This window comes from Panthera onca, chromosome A3 (genome assembly GCF_046562875.1).
Source record: "Panthera onca isolate mPanOnc1 chromosome A3, mPanOnc1 haplotype 2, whole genome shotgun sequence".
Taxonomy (NCBI): Eukaryota; Metazoa; Chordata; class Mammalia; order Carnivora; family Felidae; genus Panthera; species Panthera onca.
In genome coordinates this window covers 62,337,343-62,351,392 of record NC_138341.1, presented here as the reverse complement: position 1 = coordinate 62,351,392, position 14,050 = coordinate 62,337,343, and the positions used below count along the sequence as shown (strand labels likewise).

The window sequence follows — 14,050 nt, the reverse complement described above, 5'->3', positions numbered from 1 at the left end:
TCATTTCTCCCCCTTAAAGTGTTCCAGGCAGAAGGGAAGCTCTCCTTCCACATAACCTTGCTCCAAAATAACAAACACATGATGCCATTTGAATTTGGCTCCTCTCTTCTTCCCTTTTGGGTGTTCAGAAATAGCCACTTACAAACACATGAAGGCATTTGCCTCGGTGGTAAATATGTCTTACGTGTTGATTTCAGCAGGCGACTCTCTGCAGATGTGCACATGTGTGCTCATTTCCTGCCCTCCAAAACTATATTTTGGTTGTGGACATATGGTGAGCAATAGTCAGAATAGTTATTCAGGGCGCAGACTCTCCTCTGGGATTCGTGGGACAAATCTTGCTCTTCTGTCAAGTCAGAATCACCCACAATGTATTGAGCACTGAAATGCACAAGAGGTTTTAATCATGTGTGCATGCTTACCGCCATACTCATAATAAAATCATTAACAGTCCTCTATGGCATGTTAATGGTCAAATGGATAATAACTAATGAAGCAGCTCACAGTTTTTTTAAGAGCTTAGCTATGATCCAGGTATTATTCTATGTAACTTGCAGGTATTAAGTAATTTAATTCTTGTAACAACCTAGGAAGTAATTATTAATATTATTACCATTTTATAGATAATGAAACTAGGGCACGGAGAGTTTGTCTAGGCAGGTAACTCATCTAAATCCAGAATTCAAGGGATGGATGGGACTGTGATTCAGATAATTTATTGACATAATAATTAGAATTTGAATTTCATTCTCTGTGTATTCTCCTCCCTGTTGCACAAATCCTACCTCTTAAGAAGGAAGCCAAGCCCGCGGTGCCCACTTGGCTCTAGAAGGTTTGTGAAGAAGTTTGGAAGCAGAAGATTCAGAAGGGCCCCCTCTTCCTGCCTTCCACAAAAGCCTAAATTCACCGAAGAGGTTATGCCAAAGCTCTGGGGGCCCAGAGGGAAGTGAGTTGTTTTGAGGGAGCTAGAGAGAGGAGAGACGGATGAGAAGATGGGGACTCGCAGGAGGATACTCGCAGGTGCTGGGAAGGCAGAGACCCAGGCCCCACTCCCTGGTAGCACAAGACCCCAGAAGACAACAGCTATGTGGTCTTCCAAAAAGGTCTGACCTGGGCAACTGGGCAGGTCCTGCAAAGCCTGAGAATGACAGTGTCTGCCACCTTTGAGGAGGACACAGGCTTGGAGAGAAAGAGATCTCCGTAAGCACAATGGACTGAAAACCAGAGACACTTCCTCCATTTTCCAGCTACAGGGGGGCTGGTAACTCCCAGGAAGTAGAGAACGCCCTAACAATCTCTGAGATTGAATTACTATCATTCTGGACAGAACGGGGCTTACAGTCTGATTTCATTTGATTTAAAGAAAATTGGGGAAAGGGCCATTTTTGCAGACCTGAGTCGGTAGTGTGAGAGGCTTCTAACCCTTATGGAATGTTTAGAGATTTCACAGGGGAGGAGGGAGGAACTTGGGCATTATGGGAAGAGTCAAGGTTAGAGAAGCAGAAGGAAGGACAGGAGCATCCAGGCAGATGCCAGAGAGAGGCCACCTGTGAGGACAGAATGGAAGCAAGTGGTCTGAGCAAATGCCAGGAGTAGCCCAGACTGGAATGGGGGAAGCAGGGCTGTCGAGAGATAATATGTGAGGGAGCTGTGTGTCAGGATCAGGGGTGTGGGCTTCCCTGTAGTCCCCCCTCCTCCGACATTAAGGCCTGTTTTGCCAGCACATGGTGTCAGTATGTTGTCAAGAGTCACTTTGAGCCAAGAACACTGGTGTCATTCTGTCCCCCCCACCAAGCAGTCCTGAGCCTTTCTGCCTCTTGGCTCTGCCCATGCTTTCATCTATGCAATACCTCTTCTCTTTGTACCTACCCCAATCCTCCTCAGCACCCCCCACCCCAACCCCTACCCCCAGAGATAACCAACAAGATCCCCACTGCCATTCAAGCTTAATACAACTACCACCTCTGAAGCAAAACTTGCCCTGAACTCCCTTGGGGGACCCAACCCTCTTACCCCTGTGGTCACACAATGCACTGCCAGGCTATGATTTAGTAACTTATCATGTTGCCCTGTGCACTTCATAATGGCAGGAGCCATGTCTTTTTCACGTTGGGATCCTCAGGCCATCTGGCACGTCTGAGGAGATGAACACTCCTCAGATGAACATAGCAGAGCAGGGGTAGGGCAGGGTTGACCTGCACACAGAGGGAACATCAGGGTGTATTATGAACATCATATCAGCCTCAATCCTCAGCCCTGCTCACCTCTGTCCATGGTGTACCCAATGCCCAGCACTGTGGTCACTCTGGGTTACTGCTGGAGGGGCTGCTCAAGGGCAAGTACATGACCTGGGCCCCTAACAACACATCACCCATTGTGTCTAGCGTCACAATAGAGAGCATGACCCAAGGGAATGAGACAGGGGAGGCAGAAGCCTTGACATAAAAGGAGTAAATACCAACCAGACTGTAGGACACAGAATTCAGCGTGATGAGGGCAGCTGTGGGCCGCACCACTCTGCAAGTCTTCAGAGTATGAGAGGTAGTGCCAGAGCTCAGAGTTTCAGAACAGAAAAGGGAACTATTGTTGGGTGGGGGAGGGGGAGGGGTAAGGAGAGGCAGATGTGGAAAATCTCCTCCTTCCTGGGGCAGAGGATTTGAGAAGCCAAGGGGCATGGCCTAAGGTAATACAAGAGAACCACGCCTTCTGGTGATTCCAAATAAGAAATCAGCCCTTCTCACGGCAACAGGGGCACGTCGTGCACTGGAAGCAGCCCACTAGGACACAGAAGCAGCATGGGACTTCCGATTCGGCGGGAACTGGGCTTTCATTTTCACTGAGCCACTAAATAGCTGGGTGGCCCTGGAGCAAGTCACTCTACCTCTCTGGGCCTCCATTTCCTCATTTATAAAATGAGTAGACTGAGCTAGAGAGAGATGGTTACATACTATATAGCCCTTTTTAGCTCTAACATGCTAAGACAGCATTCATTCCCCATCACAGCTGTAATGTGACAGCATTTGAGGCCTTCCTTCCTCCACTCAGTCCAAGACCTACATGGCAAGGGCAAGCACATGCCTTAGAACCTAGAAGTATTTTGTGGAAATGGCATAAGCAAAGCATCTAAGACATTTATCAAGAATATCTGAATATCAACCATCAAGCCCCAGGCCGAGGGGAGCTGGGAATATTTCAGGGCACATTAACCACTGTTGTGGTAAGTAATTATGCACACTGACTTTGAGTCTGTTTCAACGGTCACATCTCAGAGTGTAATTCCTGCACTGTTTCCAGGGAGGGACGGACCCGAGCAAGTGCTAACGAGTCTTCCTAGAGTCTGAACTATGGACTGGTAATAGCTGGCATTTCAAAAATGTAGCCTTTTGTTTCTTGAAAAACTGCTTAAAAGCATTCACTCCCCCATCTCTGATCCTTCTCTGAAAAAGAAAACAATAAATATGATTTCAATCCATTGTGTTAATATCAGGATGCACACACAGAAGTGCCTGGATCCAGCGTTGAGCAAAAACCCATCTGTGATGCCAAGCGCTTTCTGTCTGTCAACAGACAGAAAGAGGACATTAACACTTTCGGGTCTCTTGAGAAGTGAGAGTTCAGTGGTCACTTGCTCTCACTATGTAGTTGAAAAAAGATCATATCTGTATGTGCAGTGCTATCTGAAAAGAAAAAAAAAACTGATAAAAATGTATTGGAATAACTTGACAGATTTAAATGTGTATTTTCCCTGAAAATAATTTATCTCTGCAGAGACACCCATTATTGAAACCGCTAGCCTAACTGATCTAAATTCCCACTGTTTGCCATTTGCTCCAAACCTTATCCATGTCCCAATTAAAATCTCTGCTGGCAAACACTACGAGAGATGTCAGGGCAATTTTCATAAAAGAGTAAAAGAAGATCACACAGAATTTTTAACAATCTATTAGTTGGCACAAAGACAAAGAGGGATACGGATGGACCCTGTTGGGGAGTGGGCACTTGAAGGATTATTTTTCTGATCACCCAAACTTGGCCTTCTTAGATCAGAGAGTTTATCTAATAAATCAATCAATCCATCAATCAATCATTATCATTTACCTAAACCTAATAGGGAAGTGTTAAAATGTTTTGGAGGTAGGGATGATGCACATGATATAAGGCCCTGCCGTTCAAAGTGTGGCCTTATACCAGAGCATCTCAGCATCACCCAGAGCCTATGCGAAATTCAGAATCTCAGGTTCCGCCCGGGTCTCCTGCATCAGAATCTGCATTATAACAAAGTTCAAGGTTGAAGTGATTCATGTCTTTATTAAGGTTGGGAAGCATAAGTAGCATATGTGGATTTAAGAAACTAAAAGTAGGGGTGTGTGTGTGTGTGTGTGTGTGTGTGTGTGCGTGCGCGCGTGCTGGGGGTGTGTGGATATGTGTGAGGGGTTGTGTGCTGGAAAAAAAGAAAGGGTCAGGAGCCGAGTGTAAATGTCGAATTGGGATTTTGAAACCATCCAGATTTTGAAACCATGCTCCCAGCCACCAAGCTGTTCTGCCCAAAGAGATCATCTCTATGGTGAATCTCACGCCCAGTTTCTGCTAGAATATCTCCAGTGAAAAGTACCTCATTCATTCTCACAGGGCAACCAGTTCTGTTTGCAGTAGTTAGCCCATTTTCAAATGGCTCTTGTGAGTGTTCCTAAACTGTCAGCTCCAGGCCACGATCACCTAAGAAACATCCTCTGTCACACCTGCTGTGTGACCTCAGCCATGTTACTGAACCTTAGTGTATGTGTCAGTTTTCTCGTCTCTGAGATAGGGTAAGGGATAGTACCTGTGTCGGTCTCATGAGTTTTGTGGAGATCAGATAAAATAAACCATAGGATGCCCCAGTCCATGCTTGAGGACATGCAGTAAGTGCTCAATGAATGCCACCTATTATTATTCCCAACTGAAATAGTCTTCCTTCAAAAAAAGGCATGAGAGAAAAGGTAGAGCTTAACTGTCTCTTTGAAAGGACAGACAGAATTCAAGTCAGCCAAAAGAGCATTCTGGGGACCTAGGACCTGAAAGCACGAGGTATCAGACTTGGGAATGCCAAAATAGAGAGCAGTAAATGTTTCAGTCTGACTAGAGTGCAAGGTGTGCGACCTAATGAGCAAAAAAGCTAGAAAGGTAAGTGAAGGACGGATCATGTGTCCCAAAAGTATGACTCTGAGAAGGGAGGGCTGGGAGCTGGGCAGTGTGAGATCAACCGAGGCACCGTTTTAACCGAACCTTGAGCCGAAGCAGTAGCTCAGAGGAAGGCACAGGAGTCTGATGTCAGAAGGCGCGTACATGCGTTCCATATTAGCTTGACCCATATGGTGTTACCAATGCTACATTGCTTTTAACCTAGAAGAACAGCAGTTTCATTTGATTCAACATGATACAGTCCTTCCTTACCTTTAATGTGTAAGGTGTGTGGGGGAAGAGGGGGAGTCGAGGGGGCAAATCCGCCCTCTGCACCCACCTCAGACTTCCTCAGAAGTTGAGCACGCCGAAAGAAGAGGGATTAGGAGGCACAGGCATGACATGCTAAGTAAACAAAAGGTGTCGTTTACTTTCTGGGTGTCCCAGACCCCTGGCACCACAGTGGTCAGAAGCAGCTTTGTCTGCACATCCACTTTCCAGAAGCATCCACCGTTCACTATTGATGTAGGCAACCCAAGAACCTTCTCACCCTCTGCGCAACTCCAAGACTTTTGCCCAGGATTCAAATGTTAGTTAGCTTTGCATAGAGCATTTGCAATCATTTGGGTCAAAACTAAATTTAAAACAAAACCCTGGGCTCCTTCCCATGGCCTAAAAGGACAGTTTAGGAAAAGGCAGGAGGGAAGTGATTTATTAAAAAGGAAAAAAAATGCTACCAAGATATTTCAAAATAACGGCAGCTGCATGCACTTCCAGTCTGTGAGGGCCTTGTTCGGGGCCCATTTTGGTAACGACAAGAAACCGCTGCTCTCTTTCCCAGGCATATGTTTAAAGCGCCCTGCAAATGATTTCATGTTGGATCGAGCTTCATTACTCACAGTTCATATTTGGTCTAAATTACAGTAAATGTTATTTCAAGGTTTACAAGTTAATTATTATAGTATAGTATTTACTCCATTATATAGTAATTACTGCAGTATCTAACGCCTAAAGGGTTTTCCCCCGTATATGAAGGACACAGAATATTTTAGAGTTTTTTCAAGCAGAACAGGGCTCACTGGTGTGTGTGTGTGTGTGTGTGTGTGTGTGTGTGTGCGCGCACGCGCACGTGTGTGTGTGTGTGTGTGTGTGTGTGTGTGTGTGTGTATGCGCGCGTATGTGGGGTGGGGGCTGGGAAGATGGGCATGCAAATGCCCACATTCTTTCAGATGCAGGGTCACAGGGGCTGCCAGCAGCCAAACTCGTTTCGACCGCCCCGGGAAGTAGCACGTGCTATTTGTAGGGGCGAAAGAGATCGTGCTGACTCCCACAGATATGCAAGATGCCCATCCCACCTCTGGCAGGCCGCAACTGTACAGAGCCGAACAAAAAACGCTTTCGACCTACAGATGAACCAAGACCGGGTTTGCTCATCTCTGGGAGGCAGCTGCCTGAAAGACCTCACTTGCAATGTGGCTCCCCCTCTTCTGGCTTGTTGCAAGGGTTTATGTGGTCTCCTTGCACACGCTCTCTCCCCAACACCCCACCCTTGCCACAGAAGGGTCAGCTATGTGACACCAGATAGCCCCCTGCTCTGGGCTACATTTACACCTCTTTGCTCCATTCCAGCCCACTCTTTGTTCTGGCTGCCAAACCCAAAATGGATTCCATAAGTATCCTGCTTCCCAAATGTTGGGCCAAATGGCGGCCTGCAGGTCTGGGAACCCTAGGGGCCTGACAGGCAGTCGAGCTGAATGACAGGCTCGGGATCAAACCACATTTTTGTCCTCTGACTGCAGCCGAGCATCTTGGGCTCGTCAGATGCAGCTTCCTCTTGCAATGTCCTCTCCTCCCCAGAAGCCTGACCGCTGTTACCTTGATAAATGCTGAGCAGATGGAAAAGGAGAATTTGGCAATCACAGAAGCATCACGTCCCTTGACTCTGGCCCCTCTTCAGGAGGAGAGAACAGATCATGGAGACCAGGTGAGTCAATGTGCCTTGAGTGTGCACTTACTGTGTGTCTGGCCCTGAAGCTAGCAGAGTCGGAAAAGAGAAATGGTCGACATTTCTAGCACATGCTTTCTTCTACTGCAAAGGATTCCACAGCTCAGCCTTCTCACTGGCAGGGTAGGCAGAGACAGAGGGGTGAAGGGGGAGAAACTGCCGGTGTGTTTTTGCCCAAAGTGCTCTCGACACATTTTCTTTTTTGGCAGATGGTGGCAAAAAAAAAACAAAAAACAAAGAACAAAAAACAAAAAACAAAAAACAAAAAACAAAAAAAACTGGAGGGTTTAAGTAAAAACATTCCGGGAGCTCGCAGATGGGTGTCCGGTTTTCAGATGGCCCCTCATGCACTGAAGCACACGACTTGCCCTTCCTGGACTGGCTCACAGTAGGCCAGTCTAGCGATTGTTCAAGAGACAAGTGTTTGGCCAGCGGGCACTGGAGGGTACTTACCCCTGCCCTTTCTCATTGCCCTGGCCCTCTCCTTAATTGTCACAGCAGCAACTGACTCCTCACCAGCCAGTACACCCTCCCCATCCATTTGCAAAACGGACATCTCAGCACATCTAACTCTCCGGCTTTAAATCCACAAGTGGTTTCCCATTACTCATAGAGTATATCCCACTTCCTTGAATGGCTAAGCACACCTCGCACAGCTGGGCTCTGCCTTCCCTCACCATTTTCTTTCCTGAAGTTTTTAAGATCCAGCCACTTGGACATCCATTTAGTCCCTTGAACCTTCTTCTGCCCTTTCCCATCTTTGGGAGTTTACTTATGGTACTCTTACGACCTTCTCCAACCCACTCCTCTCTGACCTCCTTCCAGTGCCTCTCTCTGACCTGTCCTTCATATCTCACCTCAGGGATCTTCCCAGACATCTAGAACTCAGGCACCTCCCCATTCTGACCCCTCCAGTGACTCACATAAATCCTCACTCTAACAGTCATCATACTCTGTTGTATTCAGCTGTTAAATACCTTTCTGCTCAGCTAGACCATAAGCTCTATGAGGACAGATATCACATCTGCCCTGCTCATTCCCAGCAACTAATAAAGTGATCGGCCATGGTTTTGCCATGGCAATGGCAATGACATGTTTACTGAAAGAGAGCATTCTTGAGTGAATTCCAAAAATGCTAAGTGAAAAAAGTAGGCAGTTTGGTGTATGAACTGAGTGGAGAAACCTAGTAATAATGAGAGTTAATACCTACTTTGCCAAACACTGTACTATATTTACACTTCACAACAACACAGTATGGGATAGATGCTCTGATTATACCTCTTTTACAGAAAGTAACAACTGAGGTGCAGGGAGCTTGAGGAATATGTCTAAGGACACCCAAGTCATAAAGGGTGGAACCATGATACAATTTCAAGCAGTTGGATCCAGAGCCCGCACACTGAACCATTCATTCCGCTAAGTTAACTCTTGCTAAACTTGATGTGGAGGAGAAGAAAGGGCATTAGGCACCCCTCAGTCCTTTCCTCCTTCTCCTACTGTCTCTCTGTGAACAAACTGTTGCTGTAATGAACATATATTTAATGTGAGATGAGAATAAAGTATATCAGCTCCCTAATCACTTCATACACACTCTTTCACTACCTGTCACATCTTTACAATACAGTCAAAGCATTTTCAGCAGCAGAGATAATTAGGAAAAAAAAAGTAACAAGTTTTGGCAGAACAAATGATTATCAAAGAGAAGGACTCATATTTGTCCCCACCGGTCCTGTCAGTGCCTGAACCCCAGCCTAGGACCACCAGGAAGAGGATGTCTCCTCCTTTTCTCCTTGTAAGTGTTTCCTCACCATTTTCTGCTCCTCCCACTCCCCTCCCCAAAATGCACGGTCACATAAGATACATACAGACTTGGACTAGAGAGCTAGGTAAGGGCTGTGGCAACTCATAAAATTCATTAGGAATGCCATCAGAAGGTAACCCCCCCCCCCCAGCGGAGTTTTAGCATCCAGCTGTGCCTAGCCACCAGACTTCAGAAAGGAGATGGGGAGCTGAGATAAGAAGAATCCATGAGGCCATCCCTGGTTCTGGAGGCCTCCATTCCTTGCTTGTTTCTAATGTCACCACCTTGGATTCCCAGCATGGGCCTCATTCGGTCCCCATCTATTTGCCCCATCCTTCTTTCCATGGACATAACCATTCTAGCAAGCTCTGAAAGATTTCTGTCCAGTAGGACTTATCCTATAAAGAGTTTTCATTCATTAATGTTAAATACAAATAAAATTTTTTTCTTCCAAAACACTTCACTGAACTGCCAATTAATCAAGTTTCCTTCCATATTTCATTTTCTTTTTATCTGTGTGGCAACAAATAATAATGTCTACTTTGAATGTTAACTATTTAATTGGACATCACAGAGTTAGCTGAGTCACTGGCGATCTCGGGAAGGGGCAGTGTATCCCTCTTCTGTGGTGCCAGTTGCCGTTTTTATTTACTCCAGGCTCAGCTACCTCCAGTCTACAATACCCTTGAGTGGTCTCGACCTTGAAAAACCAAAGGAAAGAGATTATACTTCAGAGTCACAGTCCCCCTAAGTGTAATCCTGGCTTCGGCATTCCCAACTCTATACTTTACACAACTAGGATTAGATAGAAAGAATATGGAATGTGCTCTTCATAACATTCGTTATAGAAGAAGCATTCAAGTAACAGTCACTGTGATTATTTATGATGATCTTTTTTATGGTACCACACAGCAAGCTCCTATGACATATGCTATTCTGCTGCCCAAAGCCTGCTAGTTACCTGCTATCAATGTCCTTCAGAATATAGAGGGTGAGCAGTTACATAAATGTTTTTCCTTCTATCATTGGTCTCAAAGATCATCACGGTGGGACTTTAAAGGATTGTTGGAGAGAAAAATCAGGGTTTGTTGTTGCCCCCACTCTCCTTAACAAAATCCATGAAGTTTGACTCTGTTCTCTAGGCTTAATTAGGCTACATCAAAAGAGTTCTACTCCACGGTGGGGATAAATTCCATTAGTGACCCTGCTAAAGCAGATGTCCTTGGGAACACTTCCTCCTGACCTAAACCCTTGTCCTATGTCTGACATGTGTCCCTGTGAGACACCACATCCTCCTAAAGCTGCAGCGTCCCGAGCTGACGGGAGAGATCTGACCTATGGCTGCCGGCATACAGTTGAACTAGGCTTTTATTTTTACGTTATTCCATAATCTATTTAAACTTTCCCAATTTAAATGGAAGACAGGAGATAAGTGATACTAATGCCTGAGGTCAATATTTTTATTTTTTAAAACTCTGAATCCTATGGAATACAAGAAAAGGAGGAAATACTGGCACGAGTTATTTTTACCTTCCACCTCAACTTCTTTTGTTCAAGTGCAGACACAGGACACAGAACACTTTTGTATTTTGTGGGTGGTAGACTTTTTTTTTCTTCTTCACCAGGACCCAAATTATCTCCAAGTCCTTACATCCATTAGCCTAATTAATATTAAGAACATATGCATATGCAAATAAGCCCCTCTTTGCCATATATTTCACTTTATAAGACAGGTTGAAGGGTGGTTGGTGAGTCAATCAAATGTCATAAATTGGCTATGCATAAGAGCTCATTAATATTAATTGGGGCGTGGGCATTGTGCAGTAGTCCATGCCTCCATTAGAGACGGGCCCCTTGCTTTAATTGTTCCAAAGATTTTGAAAACCAAAGCCTCTGACCTGATTTAAATATGTAATCCACCCCCCCCCAGGTAGTCTACTGAGCAGCATCAGAAAGGTATTAAAAAAAATACAGAGCAGACCTTTTCTAAGACAGATGGCACACAATGAGGTTAGAAAAAGTATCTTGAGATCCAACCTGCAAGAACAAAAAAAAATTGCTTGCATTGTTGTTTTCATTATCTTGCTTCTGTCATTTCATGAGCTTTGTATCTTGCAAGGAAAGAAAGAAGGGAGAAAAACTGTGAAATTAATCTTTTGTGCATGGCCTGATAAAGAAGAGACATGCTCAGACAAAAGATAGACTGAGAGAAGGTACCGTGATTGATGACTAAAGTAAAGGTGTCAGAAGAGTATTATGTAAATTACTGGAGGCACACACCATTTCAGAGAGAATGAGAGGGAAGAGCAGGCAGGGGGAGCGAGGGAGAGGGAGAAGGCGAGAGAGGGAGTTAAGGTACTGAGAGTGAAAAAAGGATTGCAGAGTCGATGTCACCAAAGAACTGGTCCCCAAACACCCATTTCTTGCCATCTTTCATCCCCTCCGACAGGCTCACCTCACACTCTCTCTAGGTTGCAGGATGTAACAAAGCGGGTGGGGGTGGGGGAAGAACTGTCAACATTAGCATGATTCTAGTCAAGGCAAGGTTTAGGGAAAGCAGTGTCTGAAGTGAAATCATCAAGGAAGGAAGTTTCAGTTAAAGGGGAAAGGGATCCGGCTGGCAAATTCATGTGCCTCTGTGTGAGGCGAGCCACGGAGGTGGGGACAGGAGTCGGGCCACTCTCATTCTTCATGCTGGAGAGGGGCTGTGGGAGGGCCTCTGTCCTTCCCCCAAGTCTCTGGTTAGATCTCCACATCTGTGTCGGGTGTATGACACGACCACCATACAAAGGTGGGTGGATAGAGACTCAAAAGGCCAGGGGCCGGGAGCCACGTTACAAAAATCTCTACGTAATGAAATGAAGGCGAGTGTTCAAAATTGCCTCCATTTTCCTGCCTGGAAGAGATGCAAAGCAACAGAAGGATCACATTCAATCATGCGAATGGGTTTTGCCCCAGTGACCCTTGTGTGCAGGCTGGTCTGTACCTCCCCGCTAACAGTATTCAAAAACCTCTCGCTTAGAAGTCCAGTGCTGGCACCTACGGGTTTCTAAAAGAAAAAGAAAACAAACAAACAAACAACAACAACAACAACAAAAAACCTTCCAAATTCTAGCAAACCATATCAGGAAAGAGCAACGTTGGTATTCAGGGAGAACTCACCAGGCAGGTTGTTTACAGCCAGCCCCGTTCTGACCCTGACTGGAATAACATTTGAACCCAATTTGCTGGGGCCTGAGCAGTACCGGTGGCTAAATATTTTAAATATCACCCCTTTGAAAAGTCCAGAGATGAAGCCAATGTCTAGATCAAGATTTTCTCCACACCTGCCCTCCCTTCTCAGCAGGGTGTGAAGGTAAAGAGAATAAAATGAATCTCCATTCATTAAAAGCACAGAGGGCCTCCAAGTACTATAAAGATTAGGGTAAAACCTCAACCCACCCTGAAACCCAAATGCAGTTAATCAATTAAAAAACAAATGATAGTAAAGTAAATTTACGTGAAAGCCCTGATTTTCCCATTTTGATTATTTTGGAAATCTTTGAAATAGTCAATGACTGAAAGGGTGAAAGAGGTCTAGGAATGGGGATAAAGGTGGACCAAATTTACACCCAAAAGCTGTCCCGTAATACACTCCCATTGGGGATATTAACACCCAAAAAAGTAGTCCCCAGTTCCACTCCCCCCAGCCCCAGAGTGGTCTCTTCCTCCTCTAACTGCCTGACCACTCATCCACAGCCATATGCTGCTTCCTTTATGTATTCCACAGTCCACATTCTTTGAGCCCCTCTATGTGCCAGATTCTGTACAAAATGGAACAAGACACACTTTCTCTGGTGGAGCCAGCCTGTGACCATGTCTCCTAGCTCACAGTACTCACTTCAATGGCCAGGGCAGTGCTTGCTGCCATGGGATCAGGCCTTGCTTATTTAAACTGAATTACCCAAAATGGGGCTTGGCCAGAGATGCACCTGAGCATAAAGCCTAAACCAGGACGCTGTGCTAGAGAAGGCAAGAGATACAGGGGAAAGATGTCTGTCTGCTTTCATCCTCACACGATTTACCTTTGTCCTTCTTTAGGAATACTTTGGTCTCACGGAACAAACCTTCATTCAAAGAAACTCAAGGGAGAAGTTTTATTACAAGAGGAGCTCAGAGGACCCAAAAGGGAGAAGTATATTTGGTCCTCAGGAGATAACAGAACCGCGGCCTGGAGAGGCATCCAACTCCATATTTATATCTTTTTGTCTCCATATTTATATCTCTGTCTTACCTTCAGGCAGCACATGAGATTTTAACCACGTTTCTCTCTTTAGGTGTTCCTCCTCTCTCTCAGCAACCCCACTTCCTTTGCTGGCTTTCCTCACGGACTATGTTGAAGGCACCATAAGGATGGTAGTACCAGTGCTGTTACTATTACTACTACTAATAATAGCAAGCAATTGAATAACGGCCAGAACTGTTCTGAGCACATCACACACATGAACTCATTTAACATGACAACCTTATTATTTTTATCTTCTATTATTTATGTTTAGTTCACTTGTTTATATGGCTTTTTTACTATTTGTTATTATTTTATTATTATTTATCTTTATCTCTAATTTCAAGTTGTGGAAACTGAGGCAAAGAGGTGACGCGCCCAGGACTGCAGAGCTGGGACGTGGTGGAGTCGGCATGGGAGCCCTGACAGACTAGCCTCAGAAGCTGTGCTTTCACCAACTGAGTTAGATTGCCCAGAACCCACTAGTTCCCATGACCTTCCAGATCCATCTAAGGAGAACCAGATGCATCCCGGACACTCTGGGGTATGGTCAGGGGCAGCAGGTCAGTTAGTAGGCCAAGCTGCAGGGGTGGTGACCAGACGATGCGATGTGAGTGTGAGGACCCCAAGGAGGTAAACGTTGTTTGTGCAAACATTTTCGTTGAAAACAATCTTTCAAACCCAGACTCCACCCAATATAACAAAAAGGCTCAGTGAGAAAAGTCTGGGTTGCCATAGGACTAGAGGCAGCTCATGACTGGCAATAACAATACACATGTTTCTTGTAGGAAATCACCTTTCAGCCTCCTGTACCCCAACT

At 45.4% G+C, this 14,050-nt stretch overlaps 1 long non-coding RNA gene across 1 annotated transcript; it reads left to right on the top strand.

Moving 5' to 3' along the window:
* Window positions 1-2,455: 2,455 nt before the first annotated feature.
* Window positions 2,456-13,431, top strand: LOC132687796 (uncharacterized). Its single transcript, XR_009614264.2, has 4 exons — window positions 2,456-2,541; window positions 3,046-3,217; window positions 7,018-7,144; window positions 13,047-13,431. It is a non-coding gene; the product is annotated as an uncharacterized LOC132687796 (long non-coding RNA).
* The last annotated feature ends 619 nt before the right edge of the window (window positions 13,432-14,050 follow it).